The sequence below is a fragment of the Triturus cristatus genome, chromosome 6 (assembly GCF_964204655.1).
Source record: "Triturus cristatus chromosome 6, aTriCri1.1, whole genome shotgun sequence".
Lineage (NCBI taxonomy): Eukaryota > Metazoa > Chordata > Amphibia > Caudata > Salamandridae > Triturus > Triturus cristatus.
The window spans coordinates 1832048711-1832076346 of record NC_140589.1 but is presented as its reverse complement, the minus strand read 5'-3'; the positions used below and the strand labels follow the sequence as shown (position 1 = coordinate 1832076346).

Genomic DNA, 27636 nt, shown 5'->3' with positions numbered 1-27636 from the left:
ACCCCATCTGCTCTGCCAGGCTTAAATGCCCACTCTGTTCTATGCATTGGAGCGTCTCTAAGCAGGGGGTGGGAGCAGTCTCTAAGCAGGGGGTGGGAGCAGTCTCTAAGCAGGGGGTGGGAGCAGTCTCTAAGCAGGGGGTGGGAGCAGTCTCTCAGCAGGGGGTGGGAGCAGTCTCTCAGCAGGGGGTGGGAGCAGTCTCTCAGAGGGTCAGCTGTGCAGTTAAAATCCCCTCCAACAATTACAGAGTAAGGGAGATTGGTCGCCAGTGTATGTGAGACCCCAGTCAGGAAGGCCACCTGATTTGTGCTGGGGCCATAAATCCTAACTATTTTTATGTCTACGCCGTCTAGTCTTCCTGGGATTGCCATGTATCGGCCATCTGGGTCTATCACCTCCCCAGTACTCTGGAATGGGACCCCTGCCCTGATCCAAACCATTACCCCCCTCCTGGGGAATGCAGAATACGATGTATAGTATGCTTAATCAGGCACAGGCAGCCACAAACACGAGTGAAATTGGCCCACGTTGTTCTTAATTGTTTTAACTGTCACCGATTTGTTGAATCTGCTGCTAGCGCACTTTGCACATCGCGACCTTTGGTACTTTTAAATCTGTTTTTAATATCTTAAAAGCAAGAACTGGTTGCAAATACATGCAATCTTGCAACATCTCAGCACTTGAGCCTCCTCGGTCCCCCGCTGCTTCTATAGCTGATTGTGTGGAGGGAGAAACTCACCCCGAACACCCTCACTTCCGGGGGGGGGGGGGGGGCACCAGACGGCGGCCATCTTGGAGGTCGGCAGTCTAGTCCTTACACGAAGCACTGCCCGAGGCCAGATTTAAACTCGGGATGGCGCCGAGGCGCAGCGAACGCGCAACTGGCGCGCCTAAGGCAAGACCGTTCGCAGGGGCCAGGAACCCTGTTCAAGGCACCCTTGATCATATAAGACCCATTATATACACTAACAAAGAGCTTTTGCCTCTGAACACAGTAGTCCATCCACCCTGCTCTGCACTCCCTGAGAGCAGAGCAGCCCTTGAGCTGCTCGATCTGTGGGCTCACAACAGAGACCAGAGTGCCATATGGAAAGGGATCAGAAGGTAAGACGGATCACAACAAATTTTGGAAGATAGGACTAATTAACTGTGGCTCCCTCCCAAAGCACGCAGTAGAGATAAGACTTCTAATAGAGGAGGAAGAATTGGAGGCCCTGTTTCTGACAGAAACCTGGCTCCGAGAAAGCTCAACCCCAGAGATTATAGAGGCCCTTCCCCAGGGCTTTGAAATATTTCGCCTGGATAGAGCCGGAACTATAGGAGAGGGCATCGCTATCATTTGTAAAACATATTTAGATTGTACTATCACCCCTCTTAATATCACTAAATGTGAGGCTGTGGCCTTCAGATTGTCCCTCACCCCGTCGTGCTCCTTTTCAGGCGGTCTTATCTATAGGCCCCCCAGGCTCCTGTACGCAGTTTTTAGAAGCCGCCCCCGACACGCTGGCTAGCATGCTAATAGGGAAAAGCTCCCTCACAGTGCTAGACTTTAATATCCATCTGGACGAGCTCAATGACCATTCAGCAAGGAGATGCCTAGCTGACCTGGACGCCCTACAGCTCAAACAACTGGTACCTTCCGCCACTCATGAAAAAGGCCATATCCTAGACCCCCATCTTCTCAAATGACCCCAGACTGGAGGTGCTAGTACCCAAGCGGATGCCTTTGACAGACCACTCCCTGATTCCATTGCGCCTCCTTAAACTCCACACAGTTGACCATAAAAAAAAAAAAAAGAACGTCCGGAAGTGGGCCACAAATGGCCTAGAAGAGTCCCTGAGGCTTGGATCACAGATCTTGAGTCCACCGTACCACCAGACACTAAAGACCTAGAACTGGCTAACCTGGATAAATGGTTCCATAGACCGGAACTTCAAGAAGCAAGGTCAACAGATGCAAAAAAACTCGAACAGATCGTCCTGGTTCTGCCAAACGCTGGTCTCTCAAAAGAAGAGCTGTAAAAAGCTGGAACAAAACAGGAGGAAATCTTACGAATCAGAGCTCAAAAATAGCCTATAAACCAGCCATACAGCTCTATCACAAGAGCATCAAGAAAGCGCAAGCAGCTTTCTTTGAAGAAAAAATAGCAAAGTCTGCCAATTCCTCAAAGGAGCGCTTTAAAATAGTCAAGTCCCTTACCACAATTGACTCTGGAACAAACATCGCCCAACATTCAAAAGAGATGCAATGGGCTAGCCTCGTTCTTCAAGAGCAAGGTGGAAAATATTTATAATTCCCTCCACCTCAACTCCACCAAGAAATTAACTATCCCGGAGGACCACAACAGCACCACAAAATCCCCAAGGAAGGGAGAACAAGCAGGACTCCCCACATCCCCCGCCGTCTTATCCTTCCCCAAAATGAGTGAAGAACAGGTAGGCTCCTTGTTACAGAATATCAAATCCAGCTCTCCTCTAGACCCGGCTCCACCACATATTCTTGCCCAGGGCGGGAGAGCTGTCCTAAGCCAACTTTCCAATCTAATCACTCTTTACTTCGAAAATGGCAAGGTACCCAAAGAGTGGAAACACGCCATCATTAAACCCCTACTAAAAAAAAAACAACTGGACCCTGCCGCTCTGGCTAACTATCGCCCAATATCCCTGTTGCCCATCCTGGGCAAGATCGCCAAGAAACACACGAACAACACGATCTCACATTTCCTGGAAGACAACAGCATCATACACCAGACCCAGATGGGATTCCGACCAAAACACAGCACGGAGTCAGCACTGCTTGTGGTCACTGAAAAACGTAAAAACATTTTAGACCAAGGGAGAGCCACAGCTCTTGTACTATTGGATTTAAGCGCGGCGTTCGTTACGGTAGAACACACAGTACTGATCCAGAGGCTTGAGGAAGTTGGAATTAGAGGAACAGCTAGCCAATGGGTGGCTTCAATCCTGAGTGGGAGATCCTTTCAATGCATGGAGGCCGGAATAACATTAGACTCCCTCTCAGCACCATGGGGAGTCCCTCAGGGATCCTCCCTAAGCCCGAGACTCCAACATATACCTTAGCCCCCTGGCCCACATAATACAGGAGTTTGGCCTCTCAATCATGTAATTTGCCAATGACAAACAACTACTGGTCTCAATCTCAGATTCCCTTAACTCGGACCATAGACAACTAGTCCCGCCAGGAAAAAATAAATAAAAAATCGGAGCTTGGATGGCAGCTAAATGGATGTCCCCTAAAGGAAGCAACTTGACACTATTTCTCCTGTTCCTGGCTCCTATGTGGTTCCCTCCTCAATTTACTTACCATTGGCTGGCTCCCACGTCACTCTAGTTCACTTTGCTGGTCAGTGGCTCCTCCTCGCCTCTGTCGTCCTGTCATGCAGCCTGGGTCAAGTACTCCTTCCGGTGGCCAGTGTCCGCATGCCTGCAGAGGTACTTTTTATTGCATCGTTTACATGCTGTCTCTACACCCACATTTGTTGTGTGTACCTGTGTCACACACAGTTACATGTGTTTGTGTTAAGGTGTACAGGAACAGGAGAAACCACCAAGTCCTGCTCACAATACGTTGCAGAATTATGCCTCCATTACCGCACTATAAGAACTTGAATTATGGTATGCAATCGCCCTACCTTACTCTTTAAAATGCCCATGAAGAAGGGGGAGAAACCCAAAACGCGTTGGCTGTGAATGAATGATGCAAGGATCCCGCCAGCTACGCTGCAGCCCCCATTAAAATGATGCAAAATTATCTTTTTGTGTGGGCTCTTCCGTTTGGGCAACTTTGTTGATGGATTTGTAACAGCTCGTCCGGCCATGGGAGAGCCACGCCGCTTGTTTGCGGATCTGTTGTGATGCCATCCAGCTGTCACATTTTTGGGCAGTATTGCGGTAATGGAGGCATAATCCTTCAACGTAGTGTGAGCAGGACTTGGTGTAAACCCACTGTGGACTTTAATCTGTTTTTACTGGGAGTGAATCAAGGAGACTCACTTGAGGAATACTGAGCATGACCACGAATACCAAAAGGCTTTGCTGATTGCCACGCCCACTGGGGCGGGTATAAGAACTTGAATTATGGTATGCATTCGTCCTGCCTTACTCATTAAAATGCCCATAATGAAGGGGGAGAAACCTGAAACGCGTTGGCTGTGAATGAATGATGCAAGGTTCCCGCCAGCTACCCTGCTGCCCCCATTTAAATGATGCAAAATTATCTTCTTGCGTGGGCTCTTCCGTTTGGGCAACCTTGTTGATGGAGATAGACAGACAGACAGATAGACAGATATCTGCCCAAATTCCTTCATCCTCACAAAGTTACACGGAGCACTCTCGAGTAGTTTTCAAAGATTTTATTGTTGCCAAACAACCATAGCTGACAAAAGCGTTATGGCCGTACGGCTTTAGTCAATGTCAGCGTACTCCCTTACATTAACCAATTATATACTTTATGTGCATTTCAATTCAATGAAAAACGGACTTACAAAATATCTCATTAACATTCATTGATATTGAAGGACTTTTCGCAGATGCCATTATCCTGGCGTCCATCTTGGAGTGTTCATTTTTAACAAATGTAATCCACGTTAAAATTTGTAACATTTATACAAACAATTTGGTACTGTACCCAATAGCACACTCACAAGTCATTGCAATCATTGTTGCGCCCTGGATGGGTAGTTACCTCAATAACCTAGAATGTCCTAAATGGACAATTGTACAATTTTAATTCATTGATATTGAAGCTGGACTCTTCGCAGATGCCTGTTCCTCACAGCCATCTTTGAATGAGCATTACTGACAATTGTAAGCAACATTAATATTTGTAACATTTATACAATTAATTAATCATACCAATTAGTACATTCACAAGTCATTAAAATCATCATCACGCCCTGAATGGGCAGTTGCCTCAATCACCGATGTTATATTGTCCTGAATGGACAATTGAACAATTTTAAGGTGTGCCAACCTCTCACGTCAACAAACACCTCATCATCTTCAACATTTCTTCACATATTCCAACTGATTAGTTATTATACACATTCTTATTTTATGTTTTATATGAAATCTAATATAGTCCGTTAAGTGAATATCTAAACCATTTATAACAAAAATTCTCCTCCAAAATTCATTGTTCAGTAATAACAGAGGAGGGCATTGTACTGTTATAACGAGGAATTCTCTACCGTTCTCTATACTCATAATTAATCTCTTTCCAACATGCACCCATAACTCTTCTTCACTATTGAGGCCATATGGGGCTAGTGTTCTTAGTTCTACAATGTATTTCGACTCTAGTTGTCGTAGGGTTTTGACTGTCGGCTCCTCTTTCCTTTGCCTGTACCTGGTCTATACAGAAAAAACGTATCAATTTGCTATTACTTTGATGATGTGTTGCAAAGTGTCTGGGACTGGGTAGTTCTTATCCCTGTGAGTTATCGCCCGCATGTGTTCCAGGACTCTCTTCTTTGCCTGATGTACCGTGCTACCCATGTAGAGTGCGTTGCACGGACACAACAGGCAATAAACCACTAATTCGGTGTTGCAGTTGAGTAGTTTTAAAATCATTTTCTTGGATTTTCTCCCTGGGACTGGATATTCCTTTACTTTCACACTTTTCTTGCAGGCTTTGCAATTAAGACAGGGATAGAAACCTCTTGTTTCTGATATACCCTTACTCTTATTGTCAAAATGACTGTGGACTAGTATGTCTTTTAGGGATGTGTTTTTCCTTTAAGTAATACTCAGATGTTGTGGGAGTTTCTTACCAATTACACCATCTGCAAGATATTCCAATGTTTTGTCACTATCCTACGGATCTCTTTAGAGTCCGTAAAATATGTCAAGATTAACCTTGTTACTTCATCCTGTTTTATATCGGTTCTCTTATTTAGAAGTTCTTCTCGGATTTTCTGATCCGCTTTATTAGCTGCTATTCTTAAGGATTTTAGGGGGTAGCCTCTTGCATTGAAGCGCTGGAGTGCCTCCCTTTATGCTGCTTCATAACTTTCACCAGTGGTGCTGTTATGTTTTATTTTAAGTAGTTCTCTGTAGGGGATACTGTCCACTAAGCATTTCGGGTGCTGGCTTGAATAGTGAAGGACTGTATTGCCCGCAGTAGGCTTGCGATACAGTCTTATCAATTGTTTATCCTTCACATATACTAACAGATCCAAAAACGCTACTTCAGAGTAACTCATATTGCTTGTAAATTGCCGGTTGTAGGGGTTAGTATTCAGAATCCCTAGTTAAGTCTCAAATTCCCGTTTAGACCCTCGCCAGACGAAAAAAATATCGTCTATATATCGGGTCCAAGTAGCAATTTTTTGTGCCCAGACTTCATTGGGCCCAGTGCAGGCCTCGTGCTTCTCCCACCAGCCCACAAATAAATTCGCGTAGCTGGGGGCGAAGCACGTGCCCATTGCTGTACCCTGTTTTTGGATATATAGCTGGTCTCCAAATAAAAAGATGTTATTATTTAAACAGAACAATATGAATTGCAGTATCATTGGATTGTGTTCAGCATATTTCAAAGGTCTAGTTTTCAAAAATACATTCACTGCCTCTATGCCCGGTGTATGGTTGATACTTGAGTATAGACTTGTGATGTCAAGAGTAACCAAGAGAAATTCATCCTCCCATGGAATATCAGCAATTGATCTTATAAAATCTGTGCTGTCTTTAACATATGATACTAAGTCACACAAATGGACTTAACACTGTATTCACTAACACAGATGTGTTCTCTAAAAGACTGCCTTTAGAGGACACAATCGGGCATCCCGGGGGTTTGTTCTTATCTTTGTGGAGTTTTGGGATAGGATAGAATGTGGGGGTTACTGGATGCTCTACCTTTATAAAGTCATATTCATCTTGATGAAGTATCCCCCTACCCCTCCACATAGTAATCATTTGATAAAAGTCCAAAATACTGTCATTGTACTGTCTCTTGGTGATTTTGATGTAGCATGTCTCATCACTTAGTTGCCTCATCGCTTCCTCTTGGCAAGACGATTTATCCTGTACAACGACATTACCACCTTTATCAGACGGTTTGATTTCTATCGATGTGTCTTCTTGCAGCGTTTTCATAGCTTCTCGTTGTTTCTTAGTTAAATTCTGGGACATAGATTTCCTTTCAATATGCGAGGTCCTTATTTTATCCAGGTCCTTAATGATGACCTCATGGAAACTGTCAATCATAGCGAAAGCTGTTTTAGGGATACATTTTGATTTCCTTTTGAGATTACTTGTAGCACCTACTTGAGGTAAATCTATTTGTTCCAGAAACAAACTCTAGTCCCTCCTCTAGTGTTTCCTCCTGCATTGAATCGGTTTCGTCTCCAAGTTCATGTAGAGTTCTTAATGTTGTCAAATCTTCTACTGTTAAAATGTCTGTGGACACGGTTGGTCTTTCTATACTTTCCATAGACCTTCCAGATCGACCCGAGAACATTTTTTTCAATTTTAGTTTCCCAATGAAGTGAATATAGTCCCATTTGGTTGTCTGAAAGAAAGTGAGTCCTTTTCTAAGAACTTGTTTTTCAGCTTTCGTGAGTTGCCTAGTTGAAAGATTTATAACTGTTAGGTCGTTTGTTAGTTTCTGATGGTGCCCCTCTTGCTCCTCGTTGCGGCAGCACCCGCATAAGAAGTGAGCGGCGGTTGGCTGACGAGACTTTTGGTTGGAAAATATATATATATATATACACACACATATATACACACACACACATATATACACACACACACACACATATATACACACACATACATATATACACACACACACACACACACACACATATATATATACACACATATATATACACACACACACACACACACACACACACACACACACAGATATACATACACATACTTTTTTTAATACAAAACATTTGGCAAGCGCTGCCGAACCAGGAGTTGCAAAGTTGAATAAGAGGATTCAGCACCTTTAATGTATAATCAGTAAAAATTTGAAATCAGGGGTGAAATAGGTCTCTTTACTGTTGAACAAGGGTTGTAAACACTAAACAGTGATTAAGTGGTCGAAAAAATGGGGACTATGATTCATTGTGGCCAGCAAATATATGTGTGTGTTACACTATATAAATCAGTAATGAACCAGGCAAGTATGGCATTTAGGATACCCAGATAGTGCAAGGACTATATCAAAATACTTATCAAGAGAGATTCACAAGGCTAAATCAATATAGTGTGGAGGAGAGCAGGAAGGGTGTGAGCAAGTTTGTGGAGAGCATCTTGGGGAGTAAGTGACGTAGTATGAAGAGTGGGAGGAATAGTAACAAGCATTGGCATAGCCAATAGGTCTCGCCTTTGGGACCCTATAAGTGTTTAGCCATGCAACAGTTGCATAACTAAATACTTAGAAGGTCCCAAAAGCGAGACCTATTGGCTATGCCAAGCGGACGCGAAAGTAATCGCGATCAAACATCAAAGCGGCCGTGAAAGTGAAAGTAATCGCGGCCAAGCGCGGCCAAGCGCACATGCACTGTAGCTCTAGGCTGGCCTGGTAGCACTTTTTGGAGCCCTCTCAATAAGTCTCGCCAGACCAGCGCATGCGCTGGGTCAGGCGAGACTTAAAAAGGAGCAATAACAATTAGTAGCAGTTCTAGAAACAAGCATTTGCAATGCAATCGGTCTCACATTTACACGATTTTGATCTATTGGCATTGTAAATGACAATGCCTTTTATTTTATGTTGCGTTTTTTTAAAACGTAAATAAAAAGGCATTGTCATTTGACATGCACTGGGCTCTAATGTCCGGCAAAAAAGTGTGACATGCCATGGGCTGTAAAGTTAGGGAAACCATTCATAGCATGCACTGTAGTCTAATGTCAATCAAACCCACTGTAGCAGGCACTGGGCCCTAGCGCCCAGTAAACCATCTATAGCATGCATTGGACTCTAATGTATGATGCCCAAAGTGTCTGCAGTCATACCAGTTTGAGGATTCATTTCTCTAGCTTTGGAGTAACTCCCCCCAAGTCCCTATAATTCAAACCCAGCTGCCCTGGGACCAGGTCCGAAAAGCAACTCTTTATAACACTGAGCAGTCGTTTTGTTGGAAAAGCTTGTCACGCATCAACCCAGCAAGCTGGCCATCCACTTTTCTCAAGTCCTCCTAACCACGGTCATCCATGTTTTTAGGTTAATAAATAGATCATTATGGGCGTACAGTGCCTAACGTAGAAAATGTGGTGTTGTAGGTTATATGCATGGATACAGGGGGGCGGGCTGAGGGACAGTACAAGCATCAGACTCATTCAGACCTGTGCGATTCTTTGGTATACAAGTTATGTCTCACATATACGTAAACGATTAATACTGTGTCTAACCAAGCGTGTGCAGTCCTTGCCTGGTTAGCCATGCAGTACAGCATTCCTGCGCATTGTACGTAAAAGAATGGTGTGGGTACGAGGCATTCTGGGTATGTGGGCCTTGAGAGCAGAGCTAGCAGGGCCACGTATTCCAAGAGTGACGAAATAAAAATGAGGGCAGCGAAGCCAGCCCTTCAGTCACAGTGTGATGGACTGCTGGGCGGATGCGATGTCTGGCGGTCAAGTGTGCACCCTCAAACACCTTCCAGACGGCGTGGCCGAGACGGCATACCACTGCGGTGACTCAAGTCTGCGCGCCGTCAGCAGCCTGTCAATCACACCAGCGCCTCCCCAGTCCCACGCGTGGACAATAAGCTCTGCTCTTCCACGGGTGGCGCTCTCAGGCACCCACACGGGCCACGAAGCAGGAGAGAGCCCAGGGGCCTGCCCCGAGGCAAAGTAGTTTTGACACAGCCAGCGCGAGACAGAAAACGTAACGGCGACGAACACTGTGTGGCTCTTTGTAAGCTCCCGCCTCCCCTCCTCTCCCACTGGACATACTGTAAACTGTTGGTGGGCTCTGCAGGGGCGTGTGGATGCAGTCCATAGTGTCTGTGTGTACATCATTCCATAAACAAATCACAGCCAAATTCAGGGATTGGATGCGTTCCATACAGGTAATGTTAGGAAAATGAAACCTTTGAAAGTAACATTACGGTATGGCCACAAAGGCGATGGGGGAGGGGTGCAGGTGAGGCAGGGTCAGAGTACTGAATGAGAGGGTACTAAGGAAAGAAGTGTGGCAGGAAATTGAAAAACATTAAACCAGGAACGTGCAAAAGAAAGGAACGAAAGTAGCTGGAAAAAGAAGGGTAGATTAAAAAAAAGCAATAATAAAAGAGCAAAAATGTCAATAAAGCAATACAATGCACAGAAAAAAAGAAAGAGTATAGCAAGCGGGTAACAAATTGTAGTGGAAAACTAAGAGCTGGGATTGGGAAATGTGATGGAAGTGAAGTGAGATGATGAAGAGAGACAGTGAGTGTCTAAAAAAAGAAGGAAAGACAGGGAAGGGGAAAATTGAGAGTGCGAAGGAACGGAGCTTTGGGAGGGGGCAAAAAAGTGAAGAAGAATAGGATGGGGAAACTGATTGAGGTCTGTAAAGATGAAGTGGCAAGAAGTAGCATGGAGTGAGAGGCAGATAAAGAGTCATACTTTGCCAGTCATTATGTGACAGGGCAGGTGTCCTGCACAGCCCTTAAATGACTCCCCCTCCCTCTGCTCGCCCCCTCACCCCCAGTCAGGCACCAAGCACACATGCATCACCTTTGATGTAGACGTCGTCGTCCGCCCGCATGAACCACTCATACTTGTCCAGGTAGTGGTCGTGCATATACTTGATCATCATGAAGGACTTCTTCTGAGGCGGGTACGAGTCGTCCACTCCAGGCAGTGAGATGACAGGCAGTGGCTCGGACAGTGTTAGGTCCCTGGAGCACTGGCTAGAAAAAAAACTCCACCCGTACCGGAATATAGGGTGCCCAGGTGCGGTAGGCGGCCCGGGCCCGCGTGTCCAGGTACTTCTGGGCTGTCAAGACGCCCACATGGAGGAAGTTCAGGTGCTTGTCCCGTGGTACCCCGAAGTCCCCGCTGCCTGTGTGGGAGCTTTGCGCCTGGATGCTGCTTCTGCTATTGTTGCCCTTTTTGCTCTCGTCCTCCTCGTCCTAGGGCTCCTGTCCGTAGACAGAGCTCATGCTGGGCACCGCGCCCTTGCCCTTTCTGGGAGGCACTCTGCTGCTGGGGCCACCGGGAGCCGGCTCTAGGGCCCTCCCAACCCCCATCTCTCCGGGGCGTCCGTAGTAGGAGCAGGGGATAGAGTGCCGCTTCCTCTCGCTCATCTCGGCCACTTTGGGGGCGATGAGCCAGGAGGCGGCGGTGAAGCCCAGGATAATTCCCACCACCACACTCATCCAGGGTGTCCTGGACCTCACAGCCATGACTTGCGGATAGACTCTGAATACGCAGCGGTCCTCAAATAATGGCAAAAGAAAAAATCCCTAGACAGCTGCGCAGTGAAGCGATCGCGAAAGTGATCGCTATTGTAAAGAATCAGAAAAAAAACACGCCCGCGAGAGGTGCGCGCACGTGCGCCATTGCAAAACATGTGGTTTCAATTATCGCGCCCGTGTCTGGGCATGATCATTAAAACCACATGGCCTTTGGTACGCGTAATAGACACCAATAGGCCATGGGCAGAACAATGCGCCCGCCTTTGGCGAATTGCGTGCTGTCTTTAATAAAAAAAGACGCGCGCAAAGGCAAATAGAGGGCCACAAAAGGAAGAGCACACGTGTGCGATTCCTGGCTCAATTTCTGAACCCTGTACAAGAGGTCTCCCGCTGCGCAAGCAGTGCTATGCACTGCACGCTAGGCGCGAGACCTAAAAAGTGTAATAAGAGTAGTAGTAGTAGTATTAGCCATATTTTAACAAAAGTGTGGTTCTAGAACCACGATTTGATATGCACCATGGAAGCTAAGGAGTCACAGGAATACCCTGACTTGAAACAATGGTAAATGGATGTCACCATTATCCAGCCAGAGAGGTGGCGGCAAATTAATCAGAGAATTAAAAAAAGGACAGACTGTTGCCGGGATACGATCACAGGAGAACAGTAAAGCCTGAGCAGTGCACTAATGAGAGTCTATGGTATATGTTGGGACAGCAAAGTCACCTGCATGGGGTACAGTCGTGGTCCCCTGCCCGGAGTGCCAGACAGACAAACTAGTATGCTGTTTTTGAGGTTTCTCAACACAAAGCCAACGTGCATGCAAAGGCCTGTCCCTTGCCATGAGTGCGATCATGGACCTGGGGGAGTGCACTAAGCATGCTCTCATTTGCTTGCCAGTAGACTACCATCCCTGTCATGGGTTCAACATGGAGGTAGCAGCATACAGTGTTTTGTGAATCAGTAATTGCGACTAGACATTTTTATGTGCGTCACTAGAGTGGAGGCTTACAGGCACACTCATGTAAAGTTCCGCTTCTATGCACGAACCCAGATCATGGAGTCAACATACAAAGGAAATGTCATGTGTGTGCACATGTGGCTTGTTACTGTAAACAAAATGGAGATTAGGTTGTTTTCCCAGATGGAGGACGTGTATTGTTAACATTAATGAAGCGGAGGGGTGACTATTAGAGTGAAGAAAAAAAAGAGACAAGGCTCCGTTAGGAATTCAACTATGCCCTTATGCTGGAATGGTCTGCTGATTAGTCTTCTTTAGCAATGCATTTAGTAAATGGTAGGGGTGAAGGGCTGGATGCAATCCGTTGTTCAGGGTGATAATAGTCTTTAAGGTGAGGTAATTGGTCTCTTTCCTGATCACAGTTCAGTGTAGCCATTGATGGCCAATTTAGGAAAGACCATAAGTCTTTGTACCTCCAATATGGGTACTCCAAGCTGGAGGCTACACTGCTGTGAGGAGTATCACTCTACACCAAGAGGTGTGTGATGATAAAAGCCTGGAGAGGACACATGAAAGAAGATCTATCTCAAATCGGTTCCGAAAGTTTAGACGGAGAATCAACATCCCCTGTTCGCAGATCGCAGAGGCATAACACAAAATGATGACACCCTCCAGCAGAATGTGGTGAGGGTTCTATATCTCACAGATATTCATAGGCCCTAAACAGGGTGCTGTATTACACACCTGCCTGTCCACTCAGACAGTATAAAAGTGAGAACCCCTGACCCACTTATTGTTCCAATTCGAAATTATCTTTGGTCAAGGAAGGCGTGCTCCACAGAGTACGGAGAGGACTGCTGAGCAACCAGAGACGGTGTCTGCCTGACAACCAGCTTTCCAGACTGGAGAGGACTCCCTCTGGAGTGTTACCTGGGAGGATGAAGCTGTTCCCCTGTCCTGAAGCGCAACCTGCCTGCTGAACGAGGAAATGACGGACTTTGGTGTATTGACACAATAATACACCGGGACTACTAAACGAACAGAGCACACAGGCTAGTAAATTGCACATGGGCTTGATAAGTGCCCAGACAGAACACAAACCTAGGAGAAGGGGCATGAGGTGGGGTGGGGATGAAGAGGAACAGCGGCCCGAAATGCAGTTGCCCCAAACCTGTGAAGTATTTGTTGCATGTCTTATGTAGTACGGAGTTGTTTGTGTGTATTTAAGTATATATTTTTTTTAAATAAGCAAACCTTTTAAATAAGCAAACCAATAGGTTGGACAATCTGTTATCACCCTAGTAGGTGACTGCTGAGTTCTGAGATCACTACTTCAATGAGGGGCCAGTGACTGCTCGTCATTGCTACCATAATTAAGTGCTGAAGGAGTTGTACAAGGCCCTGCTTACAGAACCATGGCACTACCGGCTCCAGGAATCAGAGCCAATTTCCGCAGTCCCCGCGGCTGAAGCTCAGAAGCCAGTTTGTCCATGTGACCATGGAAGAGGGTCCGACAGTACAGCTGCCAGCAGTAAAGAGGACAAATTCATCAAGCGGTTGATTACTATTTAAGGTTAGCATGGAAAACGAACAAGAATATGAAATGGATTTGGTATTGTAGACTGGCTAAGTCCACAAAACACCATTCTGGTGGAATTCACTTGCATAGGCTGGTTTACGTGGTACAGGATTGGATGGAGAACAGCATTCATGATCAGGTGAACATCAGTGCCTTTAAGGATACACACAGGAGATGATTTCAGAGACAATTAAACGAGTATCACAGAACAAGAACACGGACAGGTGGCACGGGGACACAAAAATGCATTATGGTTCAAGTCACGTGTGGGTGTCTGGACAGCAATTGTCAAAAACATTCGGAACAGTGCAACCCATAGTGTCAGTAAGCCCATCCCAGATCCCGTACATGCAATTCACTAAAAATTCCAGAACTGATTTTCTATATTAATTTTCTCCTTTATTAAAATGTTGATGTCTTTTCATAAAAACAACCAAGGTTACAACCAACGCATTTCGTTCAGCAAAACTGAACTTCATCAGGGCTTATTTTTATATATATTCTATAAATGGTTTCACGAGACGTCCATTTGGATGCTTGCCAGCTCATTATCTTGTAACAAAACAGTCATCCATTTAAGCTGCGGTTAAAATGTTCCCCAACCACAACACCTGAATCTGTGGGTTCTTTTCTAAACCGGCAGGTACTTCCTCATAGGGTGACCGGCAAATAAACTGCAGGGCATGACAGCTGAGTTTGCATATGATAAATTGATACAAAGTGGTATTACTGTCGTCCCTTCAAATGCCCTCTTTTCAGGTGTCCTTATTGCTGTGCACAGAGATGTTGACGCGACTAGAACCTGGGCTTCTATTCCCCCTCCCTTGCTATACGGTGAGCACGGGAGCTTCACACCAGCCTTTTCTGTTAGCAAGGAGCGCCTTTTCGGTTAGCAAGGAGCGCCTTTTCTGTTAGCAAGGAGCGCCTTTTCTGTTAGCAAGGAGCGCCTTTGCTTTAGAAACAACCCCCAGTAATAGGATACATGCTGGTCATTTGACATTGAAAGACCTGGAGTTATTTTACCTGAGCCAGAGCAAACACTTCTGACAAGCAGGGCAAAGGTACCTGACAATAGTCGCTATGGGTGCGAACAGCCTTCACAGAGCGCAAAGGCTAGAGTTACAGAGTTTGGAAACGCGACGGTATATGCTCTACATGCTAAAGCTTCAACTCCAATGACATCACTAAGATTTGCAAGTGTTCTTCCCAAGATTCCCCAGCTAAAAACAACAGCATTTGCGTATTAGATCGGATCCAGTCAATTCAAGATACAAGTGGGGTGTTGTGAAGACAAGCTGTTCCTCGCTTGTAATTTATTTAACTGCAACCCTTCTGCTGGCCTATTCAGTGTTTAATGCAGGCTTTTGAGAATCTAGCCCGTTGTCAGTGTTATTGCGTTTATCCAAGATTTCACACAGCAGAACAGTATAATACGTCGATGTGCACCGCAAGAAGGATGCACTTAATCACTCTCATAGGTCTGCTCAAGTGTCACTGCTCCATGCTTGCAGCAGACAAGTTGTAGACAGAACAGGCGACATCCGTTCCCCCAGTGACAAGGCAAGAGAGAGGCACAAATTACACTTGGTTATTTGGTAATCTCCAAAGAAGCAGTCACAGAACCCGACCAAGCCAGAAGTGACAGCTGTCTCTGCAAGAATGCTGCAGGAACTGTAGACCAGTGATCGTCAAAGTGAAGCCCTCCTGGTCAACAGGAATATATGTTGTTACTACGCATTCCGTTGCAACGCATGCCTTTACCACGCATGCGTTACAACGGAATGATTTTTCTACGCATATCCTTTACCTCAATAATTCCTTTACCACGCATTTTTTTTGGGTGGGGGGTTTACCACGCATTTTTTTGGGGTGGGGGGGACCCCCCCGCAAACCCCCTTTTTTCTTTTTTTTGCCTTTTTCTCACGTCTTCGCCGACACTAAAAAAGGACTGAATCGGATGAGAAAGAAGACGTTCCGTGAAGACGTTGCTTGCGTGGTAAAGACGGTCGTTGAAGCAATACGCGTTGTAAAGACGTTTACGAGGCAAGTACGTAACGCGTAGAAAAGCCTTCGTGGTAAAGGCCGTTTCCCGTCAACAGCGGCACTGGACTCCACGGACATTAAAAGATGTTAAATAAATTAACATTTAAATAAATGCTTGCCTGTTTAAGTTAAAGAAAGGGAGCAACTAGGGTGTACTCCACCGCTTAAATTTAGAAACACCTTCATCTTTAATGACTTCTTGCAGCAAAAGTGTAAAAATATGACGACGGCTGTTCAACATCCAAGTGTAGATCATTAACATGCAGAACTGTTTCACCTTAGTACATCAGATTATATGAGTGCATTGAAAAAAGGAGTGAAAGTGAGAAAAAGACTTGTCTAGGATCACACAATTTAGTTGAGTGGAGAAGCCATGGTTAATCCCACAATTTCACATAGTGCAATTCAGACACTACATGTATATGCTTCGCTTCCCCTACACCCACCTTATTGCCAACTCCCCCTCCCTTCCTCAACCACCACCCTGCTGGCATTAATGTGGCTTTCCGTCACATCACAGACCAAACATTGATGCCTCTGGGAATATGTTTGCAAGTACCCATGCTGTACACTATCCTGGAGATGGAAGTCTGATATATGAGCTACCGAGGTGGGTTTAAATGTATCATGTTCAGGTGAAGGGGTAAGCGCCGACGGACTGCCGCCCGGAGGGCGTACAAGTCAGGTGGTCCAGGGGGATAACAAGCACACCTCCAACATTTCCATCGACAGTGAGTCTTCTATATCCTAGCCTACCAGTATTCAATCTGCTGGTACTCCTTTTAACGTTCCCAAAAGGTGGAGCCTGTAGAAAGTCAAATCCATGACTTGCAGGTTTCACGGGTCAGCAGGAGGTGAATTAACCCACCGATATAGTACTTTAAAAGCTGGCTGGCAGGGAGGGCACTAGGGCCATGTTCGAAACAACAAACCAAACCGGACCCGTTTCAAGGAGCTCACCCGAAAAAGCAGCCTCCGTGCTCTCAGCTCTCAGGCGATCTTCAGGAACGGGCATCTTAGCTCACCGATACCTGCAGGCAGAAGGAAAGGCGTTACCGAGGCGCTAGAGAAAGCGCGATGAAGCCATCAAAAGCGTGTCAGTGCCAAACCAGATCAGAGAAGAGCAGGCAGGCTTCAGCGAGAGGACAGAAAGTCCAGCCTGTTTTAATGCATCTGGCCTGTGCGTTGAATACGTACAGTTTGGCAACCCTCTTTAATCATTCATGGGGGAGGGGGGAGGGCAGCGCAGTCAGACCTCTGATCGGAAACCGCGGCGGTGGCATCACACAGATGACCTCAGCGGGTGCTGGCTGAGCGGTGCCAGCTGGGCCCTGCAGTGTCTGGACTGGGCACCCCGAAGCACCTCAGCTGTGTTGGTTCCGTCGCTGGACCTGCCGAGGGTTTGAGCCTGCCCCGCGCCCCTTTACTTGCGCTCGGGGCCAGTTTGCACCTCCTGAATATAGAAAACATCTCCGTTTTCTGGTAATATGCTGAAAATTACCAAGGTAACAAGCCTGTACTGGGCACGTGCTTGCCCACGCTTTAAACCATGAAACAAAGGGGGAAGGCGAGAAATAGTTAATTATTTGATTGGGGTGTTTGCACACGATGTCTCAGAAGGATTGGAGGTCAGCAGAGGGTCCCAGGAGGAAGCAGCGCCGAGGCCGCGTGGATGAGGGTCATACAAGTGGGCACAGGGGACAGAGGATTAATCCATCTTTGACATGTAGATACAAATAAAAAACAAACATCCACCTAGCCTCCCACCCATCCCTTCTTCACACCTGCCCCATTCCAGGGGTCCCTAGTGACAGACTGCACGGTGGTGGGGATTGCGAGCTAGCACAGGGGCACCGCACCCACCGTGGACAACCAAGCCAAGATGCACCACAAAGCCCATGGGCTCCTGCTATACATGAGAAGGGCGTGGCACAGTCTTCCGCAACGTAAGATTTTTCACCAGAAAGTAGCCTGGCACTTTGTGCAGCTTCCTGAATCGGGTACTTCTCGGGACCCGCCCAAGGTGGCTGTAGAAAGCTTCAATGGACACTGAAGGCAGCACTGATTTACACGGGCACTTAGTACTTGCCAATCACCAGAACTGGGAGGACTTGTGGCCCCACAGTGCTGGCATGAGGGCTGTCAATGCCAAGATAGCTGAGAGAAGCACAAGCTTCAAGTAGTAACATGTCCTTCAGCTGCAGGTGCCCCACACTGGAGCACACATCCAAAACAAGCTGGATACTCGCCTTGGACATTGCTACTATTCGAGTCTGTAGTTACCCCTCACCTCCTCTTAAACATCGAGCACTTAAGGGACCACACAACGTCAGTCTTTGGAGGGGCTCGGTGCTGGTCACTTTGAAACAAGCTGGGTCACAATGTGCCACTCACAGAGGCACTTTTGTTTTTAACGGAGACACCTACTAACCTACTGTGATCACTAGGAAACTTGAATTTAAGGTTAAATAGGTCACCCTTCAGAGTCCCTGTACTTGTCTCCAAACACAGGGAGCTATAAACTATGTCGGATGAAAAGGAACACAAATGTTCTCTCAAATATTACCTTTGCACTCATTAGCAAACATTTATAAAGATCAAAAGTTCATCAGACCCAAATGGACTGAGCCCATTTAGAAGGGCTATCCAACATCAAGAGAGTACCACAACAGTTATGGCAAATTAGCAATAAAAAAAAAACTTGCAACAAATGCTTAGGACAATCAAAATATTTGGCTCAAAACAGAAAAACAGATAGATTAAATATTTAACTTAAACAAATGTTTGTTTTACCACACCTGCTTCTAAGTCCACCAAAGAAATATTTTGGAAGCTCAACGATGTAGCTTCCAGTAGTCATGGGTTGCACCTTTCAAAGACCAGGTGGAAAAAAACACCTTTTTTAATTTTCAAACGAAAACATGCACACAGCTCACTTAAACCTTCCATCTCACCATTTTCACCCCCCACCCCCATGGAAATACACAATTAAGAACCCAAACGTGTGCCCAAAACATAACCCTCATGTGGCTGTTAACCTTCCATGACGGGTACTATCTAGCAATCTTGTACAAATGACATCCTTCCTAAAGAAAAACTACAGAGACTAACCTAGAATTGAATACACTGCCAGCTGGGTGGCCATTGCAGACACCACATAAACAAGCATTAAAAATGCAATAGGTCTCGCCTTTGATTAAGTTAAAGCCATTTGCTTTGCAAATGCTATTGTATAGCAAAGCAAATGGCTTTAACTTAATGAAAGGCAAGACCTATTGCATTTTTAATGCTTGGTTATTTTTAAAACTATCCCAATACATTTGAACTGGGGGTTGGTGAGACAAAGCAGACGTCCTGTGAGCTTGGACACAGTTACCAGAGACTGGCCCAGCTCTCTGAGCAGTGGAGACAGACACTGTACAGACTCAGTCGCAGTGCCAGGGGGAAGGCAGTATAACACACAGAGGGCACTCACAGGTTAAGAAGGCACGGTCACGCTGGAAGAGTACAAGTCAAAGCACAGTATAAGGGTTGGATTAGTAAGAGACGTTACCTAGTCCCAAGTGCAATTGTTAAGGGGTGGCGCTCTGGTACACGGAAAGTGTGATATCAGGCACACTGACAGGCTGGTATAGTAACACATGCGACAGGGCCACAGCCCGTGCAATGCTTAAGGGCGACGCCCGTCGTTATATACAGTGTACGACACCAGGTACAGTGACAGGCAGAAGCATAAAGACACCATGCATCCCCGTAGAGCCTTGCAGGGCTGGCACTGTTATATAGGATATCGCGTGGCCGGTAGCACGCACACAGATACACACGAAAGAGCAAAGGGTACGTGTTCTTATCAAGGATATTAAGCTATCTTTAAACATCGCGCTTGTGTATTTGGATCGTGAGGCTGCTAGCTGTTTTAGCGTGCGCTCACACAGTGCCTAGAAGGCAGCTGCTTATACAGTGAGCTATCGTCTATGGATACAGGGCACCTCTGGCATGTCGGTCTAGGCTGGCATTTCAAGAGGCAGACAAACAGGCTAACCAAAAACAAGGTTTATGATAAGTATAACGAAAATAATAGGATGAGACCCAAGTCACGTTGTCAGCATACAACTAAAAATAAGATCGATGGAAACATCTATTATGGTGGAAAAAACAGCAACATTTTAACTAAAAAAAGGATAATTAAGTACGAGTGGCCGGTATTTTTCTGTAATGGTCGGTAAAGAAAAAAAACAGCATAAGCCTGTACAAACTATTTCACTTGGAATGATAAAATTAAATAGCGTATTAAATAAAAATTAGTGTAAATAACATTTAGAGCTGTCTAAACTATTTCCAAATAATTATGGAAACTAGCAGAGACCAAATTGTCATGCAGTAAGCAACTACATAGAGTTAATACAACATCGGCCTTGCGCATCTGTAACCATTAACAAATGACCAGAATTTATGTCTCCGAGTCGTGAAAAGGCACGCACGCTGATGTTACGTGTAATCCCCAAGAAACGCCGCACGTGCACTTCTTCTGTCCCGTCCGCGTACACGTTTTGGAATCCGTATGGATTCCAAAAGGCACTCACATGGCGAGGGTAGCGCATGCGCACTGCTAATGCCAGGCGAGACCTAAAAAATCTTTGGGAAGTGGGGTCAGCCTACCACTGTAATGGAATACTGAAAGAACCTTGCACTTGGGCAAATGGTAGTCTCATTCATACTTTCTTGGGGCAATATTAAGACTGCCCTTCACAAGAGAGAAGAGCTACTATCTAGGGGGCAAACATCAAGGAAAGTGCTCCAGTGTCAGATCTCACAGCAACCTTAAATATAATTGACAACAAGACACATCATGGTAAAAGTTCCGGCGGCTGAGAGTTACGTCCACCATCTGTACTTTTTGCGAGAGTTCTAATCCAGCATCAGGGCATTTCCTCAAAATTCTTTGTTATGCCGACTCTGGTGGACTCAAAAGAAATCTGTGCATTTTATGGCCAGAAATGCACAGTAAATTATATAATGTGTTAGGGCAGATGGTTTAGTCCGTTAATACTTGCCCCGGACATCGGTGGTGATCTGCCGGTCACAAGTTTGAATCCTGGCATGGGTAACTCAGTCTTCCATCCATCTAAACTTTGTAAATTGAGTACAACATCATTACCATAGGGTGTTAACAGGAAAACATTGTACTGTTCACATCAAAAAACAATTTATCTCCAGCAGATTACACTTCATAGACTTATTGCGCATGAGGCTAAAAGCAAAAGCTATTTTCCATGAAATCTTAGAATCCAAAAACTCTTCAAAAGAGCTTTCCACTGTCCACTATGAACCCTTAGCCCCAAGGGTCAATCCAAAGCTTCCTTTCAACTGAACTGTGTTAACTGCTTTCATTTATCTTACACACTAAAATACAGACAATTCAATCAACTCTACTTAGCCATGAAGTCAAGAAACGGATACATCTGTGTTTTCTCTCTGTATTCCACCGGCTGTTCATTGAGTAGCAATACATTCAACTGACTGCAAACTAGAAAAATAAATTGTGGTTTTATCCTTGCTAAAGAACAGCAAATTTAAACACAGGTCAACACTGTCAACTTGTGGTCAAGTTTCCCTATTTCTCTTTTTGGCAATCCACTGCAGCCATATGCCAAGAACAATGGTCTGCTACATAATGAACCAACACCTTCATACTTCAGTACTTGGCAGTATGCGAGGCAATCGAGAATAGCCTCGTTTCTCAAGTCCAACTATGGTATTTGATGCAGGTAACCACTAATTTATTACAAACTGTCTGTACTAGATGGGAATCTGTGATTCAGTTTTGGTATGGATCTAATCAAATTTTTTAGCCCACTTTCACACTGTGGCCTTACTTTTCTATAAATGTAAGCCAATGCCTATTTTTCACACCTATGCGCTATTTTGATGTTATTTAATATTAATGTAAACCCACTGCTGAAACAGTAGAACCATTCATATAACACTTCCACTTGTATGTGGACGATAGCCAGATCCCCAGACATCTGAACAAGGACATGGTTGTTGCAGTTGCAATCAAAGCCTAAGTAACCCCTACTGAATTATGTATGTGTCTACAGCACCTAATGTTGAATGGTAACAAGACAGATTTTCACTCTTTTAGTAAATGTCCACCTTTGCAAATCTGTTTGACCCATGTATGTGGGATCATGCTCTCTAGCCTCTAAACTGGCCAAGGATCTTGGTCAGACTTGATTCAGTAATAGTTTTGATACCTCAGATCTCGGAAGACATTTAGACTCACTTTTTACCAACTGAATCTGCGAAAAATTCTTCAAAATTGTCTTCTTTATTGTCTTTTTCTCTTGTAACCACCAGACGCAACAGGAGAGAAAAATTCTCTCCTCATCGCAAAACGTATATATTCCCTGGCTGATATAAGTGAAGGGTGTTCATGTTTCTTTCCATACTGTAAAGTGGAAAGGGGTGTGCGGTGTGTGTGTGTGGTGTGTGTGTGTGGTGTGTGTGTGTGGTGTGTGTGTGTGGTGTGTGTATGTGGTGTGTGTGTGGGGTGTGTGTGGTGTGTGTGGTGTGTGTGGGGTGGTGTGTGTGGTGTGTGTGGGGTGTGTGGGGTGTGTGGGGTGTGTGTTCACTGAAAAAACCATAGGTTTCACTCGTAAAAAAACCACGCGACCGCAATCCTCTTATTTACCCATGTCTTCTTCCATTAATCTTTAGCTATGCATATATTACAAATATTTATTTTTCAGAAAGACACATATGTCATCAGTGATGTATAATCGGACGTCATCAGCAGAGGATTGCGGTCGCGTGACTTATAGTTGCCTGCACTAACTATAACGGGGGAATTTCATTGGTTTTTTACGAGTGAAATGTCCAGGTAACAATAACATGTGTAAAACCTATGGTTTTTTCAGTGAATTTCAAAGGTTTTTTAAATGCTAATTCGTAACTATAACGTGTGTGAAACCTATGGTTTTTTCAGTGAATTTCAAAGGTTTTTTTAAATGCTAATTTATGTATGTATTTTTTTTTTATGGAACTCCGCGATTTTTCTTGCCCTTGGGGGTCCTTCTGGGACCCCCTGACAAAGAATAGGGGGTCAGGAACTGTCCACCCTGCCCCCTTTTCACGTTCTCCACCTTTGTTTTTCACCCCCTCAGACTGCGAGAGACAAAATGGCGGCCGACACTTCCTGGTTTCGACCGATTCGAATGTTTACCGACATCTAACAACCAATCAGAATTGCGCTTGCGCACGTAAGGGTGCACGCACGGTGCGCGCGTTGATATGGTTTTAAATGCTATTTTCTCAGGAAATACTGAACAGATTTACACGAGACCTTCAAAAGGAACTTCCTTGACCTTATGGCTACCTCTCTGCCAAATTTCACGTAATTCTGTTCAGCCGTTCGGGCTGTAGCTGCGACTAAAGGTCCTATGGAAAAATGCATGGGGAAAACGCGTTTTGGGAACCTCCCTTTTTCTCGGCCCACGCTTGACGAATCACCCCGAGACTTTCAGGGTAGGAGCTGAACGGAGCGCCCCATTTGTTTTGAAAATTTCACGAGGATTCGTCAACCGGCGCCAAAGTTATTCAAAATAGAATTTTGAGATTTCCTATGGAAAATAGGTTGTAACTATAACTATCTACTGGCGACCGCCAGTAGATTATATATATATATATATCACTGAAAAAACCATAGGTTTCACACATGTTATAGTTAGCTGGAAATTTTACTGATAAAAAACCAATGAAATTCCCCCGTTATAGTTACTGTAGGCAACTATAACTCACGCGACCGTAATCCTCTGCTGATGCTAATACTGTATTTAGACACTTATTTGCCCATGTCTTCTTCCATTAAATTTTAGCTATACATATATTACAAATATTTTTTTTTCATAAAGACACATATGTCATCAGCAGAGGATTACGGTCGCGTGAGTTATAGTTGCCTACAGTAACTATAACGGGGGAATTTCATTGGTTTTTTATCAGTAAAATTTCCAGCTAACTATAACATGTGTGAAACCTATGGTTTTTTCAGTGAATTTGTACGGTTTTTTAAATGCTAAGTTACTTTACGCCATTTGTGGCGTGCGCGCCCACTTAACGCAGTTCGTTCCATGCGCGCACGGTGCGCTTCGCGCACCGTGCGCACACAGTGAGCACGCGGTGCGCTTCGCGCACCGCGTGCCCACATTACGCTAGATGGGCCATGAACGCACGATGCGCTTCGCGCACCGTGCGCACAAAGTGAGCACGCGGTGCGCGAAGCGCACCGCGTGCCCACATTACGCTAGATGGGCCATGAACGCACGATGCGCTTCGCGCACCGTTCGCACATGGAGGACATATGATGAGCAAACTCTTAAATCTGCTTTTCATTTATTTTTTTTTATTTTTTTTACCGTACGCTTACCGTAAGCTTACGGTACGCGTACCCCGTGATTTTTTTTAAAATCAATAAATGTTTTTTTTGTACTTTTCTGTCCTTCTTTGACCCCCTTACAAATGTTAGGGGGTCTGTAACTCTCCTCATTGCCCCCTTTCCTTGTTTTCTCTGTTTTTTTTCTGAGTGAAACACACAAAATGGCGGCCGCCGCTTCCTGGTTTCGGCCGATTCGAATGTTTACTAAGATCTAAGAGCCAATCAGAATCGCGCTCGCGCACGCCATGTTTCTTCCGTACGCTTACCGTAAGCTTACCGTACGCGTACCCCGTGATTTTTTTAAAAAATCAATAAATGTTTGTTTTGTACTTTACAGTCCTTCTTTGACCCCCTCACAAATGTAAGGGGGTCTGTAACTCTCCTCATTGCCCCCTTTTCTTGTTTTCACTCTTTTTTTTTCAGAGTGAAACACAGAAAATGGCGGCCGCCGCTTCCTGGTTTCGGCCGATTCGAATGTTTACTAAGATCTAAGAGCCAATCAGAATCGCGCTCGCGCACGCCACCGTACGCTTACCGTAAGCGTACGGTAAGCGTACCGTAAGCGGGCTCAGATATATATATTGATTTAAAGGCTATTTTCTCAGAATCTACTGAACAGATTTACACCAAACCTACAAAAGGCACTTCCTTGACCTAGGGACTACCTCTCTGCCAAATTTTGAGTAATTCTGTTCAGCCGTTCGGGCTGTAGCTCGTTCTAAAGGTCCTATGGAAAAATGCATGGGAAAAACGCGTTTTGGGACCCCCCTTTTATCTCAGCCCCCGCTTGACGGATCCCCCCGAGACTTTCAGGGTAGGAGCGGAGCGTAGCGCCCCACCTATTTTGAGAAATTCGCGAGGATTCGTCGACCGGCACCAAAGTTATTCAAAATAGAATGTTGAGGTTTTCCTATGGAAACGTGGTCCTAACTATAACTACCTACTGGCGACCGCCAGTAGGTAATATATATATCCGTAAGCTAGCTGCGAACGCCACTCCACACCGTCACAGCATAAACGGACACGGACCAAAGTTAAGTGCTGGTTATTTTATTTTGTGCCTTTCTGCCGCCATAACGTTTCGGCTCCTCCGAGCCTTGATCACATGACAACATGAACCAATAAAGAGTTGACTTATAAAGTGACTGTGCAAACATTCAATTCATCACGTGACTGCTTACAGATGGATATAGACAACAGACTTGACTGATATAACTGTGCAAAACAACGCAATTAAAAGTAGTGAACGCACGGTAATTAAAATTATAAATAATTTTAAAAACCTATATTGGTGAATACATCGAATAAATAAATTATTTAAAATCAATGTAAATGCAAATAGCAAACAGTTATACCAAGACTAAATCAATAAATATTCTTTCATTTGTGCAAAATATCGCTGTTGTATATGCTTGGCGCAACCACCCGAGTATATCATAGAGGCATAATAATTTCCACATGCCTATACCCATCAACGTGTATCAGTTATTCAACAGTTATAATGTCAGGATACATTACTAAAACAAAAGGACATCTGGAGGATCATGAGATAAAATATTTCATGAGTCTGCAATAATACAAGTCTAATGACAGTGCCCAATCGAGAAAATGCATCCGATGTATGGTGAAGAGATATCCCTTCTTGTGTGTGAACTATAAGGGAACATTTTTACAGAAAACATCACAATGGCCTTACATAATCATATTCAAATCTAAGTTGACATTTGCGGGATAAATCCCTAAGGGTAACGCTATAAGCTAGTCTGCTTAAAATGTCGTATATATACAGTCACGTTGATGATTAGTGCAAATGTGCAAAATGTGATGTGCAAATATATACACTACAGCTGTGAATAATAAAAAAGTAAGAATATGTGAAAATGTGTTAAAATAGCGATGTTAATCCTATTTTTTTCTTCTTTTTTTTAATTACTTGGAAGGACATTTAAAGAGATATTACATTACAAAGACCTACGGTGGGCAGAAACAGTATGGTTAAGCAGTTGCCACCAAAGGCTAATACTGCCTGTAGCAATTACCAGAGGACCTTAAACTGCAATCAGCAGAATACTGCAAGCATTCAGCAACTAAACAACTAGTACAGAAAGTAAAATCTACCCACTGGTGCTAAAAAAAGACAGTAACACGAGGTGCGAACTTTTCAGTCTCGCTAGAGGGATGACAATTGAAATGTAATGCAGTCAACTGTAAGTCAAATTTTGTTTATATACAAAACCAGTGGTTCACCTGGAGCTCATTCAAATTATATTAAACATTTGGCAGTAGAGTCAATCACTCTGCACTATTATTGTGTATCAGTGATGTGTAGCCATGAGCACATGTAAAAGACAGACTACATATGAAGAAATGGGAAAAGACAAATGATTATTTACATATTTGTATCCATATATTAGGTTTAAATACATACAAATTAAGACGAAGAGTGCATCGTGTCCCCAGTGATTACACACAAAAAAAGAAATCAACATGAAATACATTAATACTGTGTGTTTATACAATGCACACTACTTCAGCTATAAAATCATTGGGCTTATATTCCCATAGGGCTTGATTACAGGCATCCGATCATTAGGTTTGTGTGTGGCATTTTGTCAGTGACGTTTCGACCTCTTAAAATACTGAAGTTTCATCAGGACAGGCAAAACGTGGGATACCTGGTAATGGAATAGCAGCCACTCACTCAATTCCATGGTCCTTGGGAGAACCTATAATATTAGACCAGCGTATCACCAAGGGTGAGTAGTGTAGAATTAAATCATTTGAAAAGAGAAGATTTGTAACCAACGTATAGATAATTGCCGAGGTCTCAACTAGAGTGTTGTCTGCCTCTTGAAGATCACTTTCTTAAATGGGAAATACTAACGAAAGAGTCCATAAGTGAATGGTATCAAAATGGTATAGTCTGTACCACATACCAATGTTGGCAATGTGTGGAGACTTTGGCATGTAATGTATGAAAGAGTGGAGAAAAAGACTCACACGTTTAAATACCTCAAGTACATTACTAGACTGGAGATGATGTGCACGTTCCATTGCAGGATATTAAGTAGAAGGGTGTTCTACATGTGCCTGCTCCGTCAGAATAGGATGTTGCTGATGGAGTGAGAGGATGTCACAGAGAATGAGAACTAGCAGGCAGACCAGATGGATAAGTGGGCTGATGTAACAAGTACCTTGCTCCTTAGGGAATGTATTGGGAGGTTTTTTTCCTAACCCCCTTAAC

At 44.5% G+C, this 27636-nt stretch overlaps 1 protein-coding gene across 10 annotated transcripts in view; it reads right to left on the bottom strand.

Moving 5' to 3' along the window:
- AGBL5 (AGBL carboxypeptidase 5) overlaps positions 1-27636 on the bottom strand; it is a 468371-nt gene that overhangs the window by 436764 nt on the left and 3971 nt on the right. For 2 of the 10 annotated variants that reach the window (XM_085613235.1, XM_085613241.1), the window contains exon 2: positions 16916-16986. The exons of the other annotated variants lie outside the window; for them this stretch is intronic. The gene's annotated coding sequence lies outside the window, so the exon portion shown is untranslated. The remainder of the gene's footprint in view (positions 1-16915; positions 16987-27636) is intronic. 10 annotated transcript variants of the gene reach the window in all.